Source organism: Peromyscus eremicus, chromosome 13 (assembly GCF_949786415.1).
Source record: "Peromyscus eremicus chromosome 13, PerEre_H2_v1, whole genome shotgun sequence".
In the NCBI taxonomy this organism is placed as follows: domain Eukaryota; kingdom Metazoa; phylum Chordata; class Mammalia; order Rodentia; family Cricetidae; genus Peromyscus; species Peromyscus eremicus.
Genome location: NC_081429.1, coordinates 31,618,198 through 31,619,544, shown reverse-complemented (window position 1 = coordinate 31,619,544; position 1,347 = coordinate 31,618,198). Strand labels below are relative to the sequence as shown.

At 39.8% G+C, this 1,347-nt stretch overlaps 1 non-coding gene across 1 annotated transcript; it reads left to right on the top strand.

Annotated features, from left to right (window-relative positions):
• The first annotated feature begins 1,029 nt into the window (after nucleotides 1-1,029).
• On the top strand, nucleotides 1,030-1,136 carry LOC131923742 (U6 spliceosomal RNA). Its single transcript, XR_009382677.1, has one exon. It is a non-coding gene; the product is annotated as a U6 spliceosomal RNA (small nuclear RNA).
• The last annotated feature ends 211 nt before the right edge of the window (nucleotides 1,137-1,347 follow it).

Sequence of the window (1,347 nt, the reverse complement as noted above, 5' to 3'; positions counted from 1 at the left end):
GCAGTTGTTAACAGGTTTACTGTGAGCATTAAAGAAAAGTCTGGTTTTTTAATTAAAATCATAAAACCTAAGAACAATAAACACTCTTAAACTTTTGCAGTTTGTTTTCCCATTTCCATCATGCACAGTATATGGCTTTACTTTGTCATAAAACCCTGAACATATTTCTTGATTTTAGTGTTGAAGGACAATTTTCCACGAGTCTGGATATTGCCCTGCACTTTCTTCTTTCTTTTTCTTCTTTCCTTCCCTCCCTCCCTCAGTCCCTCACTCTTCCCTCCCTCCCTTCTTTCTTTTTTCCTCTTTTTTTATTAAGTATTTATTGCTTGTATATATTGTATATAGTTATTGTACTTTTTTATTATTTATTTATTTTTCTATTATCAGCTTGATACAATATAAATTCTTATCTTAATAGTGAAATGTTTCATTGAGGTTTGCCCAGTAATTGAATAAAACCAAAACTTATTATAAGCCACAGTCATCCTAGGGTCTCCCCTGCTATATAGCCTCCCTGGTTCTGTGGGTCACAGTCTGATTGTTCTTTGCTTTATATCTAGAATCCTCTTTTTCCCTCTGACTGTATCTCAGGTATCCCAGGCTAGCCTCACGCTTACTGTGTTGCCAAAGATGACCTTGAACTTCTGTTTGGTTTGTTTTTATTTTTGGAGACAGGGTTTCTCTGTGTAGCCCTGGCTGTCCCGGAAATCCAGTTGTAGACCAGGCTGACCTTGAACTCACAGTCACAGAGTTCTGCCTGCCTCTGCCTCCCGTTTGTTGGGATTAAAGGCATGTGTCACCACGCCTGGCAACCTTGAATTTCTGATCCTCCTGCTTTTCCTTCCTGGTGATAACAGTTGTGTATAAGCACTCCCAGTTCTATTTGGTGCTTGTGATCAAGCCTAGGCTTTGTGCATGCTACATCACTAGCTCATGGACATCTTTCAAGAGGAGGGACTGACTGCTTTTATTACAGGTGGTCTTTGTATGAATTTATGAATAACAGTCTTGAAAAATGAACGGTCTCTTGTGCTCGCTTCGGCAGCACGCATACTAAAATTGGAACGATACGGAGAAGATTAGCATGGTCCCTGCGCAAGGATGACACGCAAATTCGTGAAGCGTTCCATATTAAAAAAAAAAAAAGAAAGAAAGAAAGAAAAGAAAAGAAGAACGGTGTCTCCAGAGCAAAGAACAGCTATACCTGTTCATATATGGAGTGAGATTGGCTCTCTCAGAGGCACATATGTTTGAATGCTTGGTCCCCAGTTAATAGAACTATTTGGGAAGGATTAGGAGCAGTGGCCTTTTTAGATGAGGACTGTCACTAGGAGTGGGCTTTGTGGT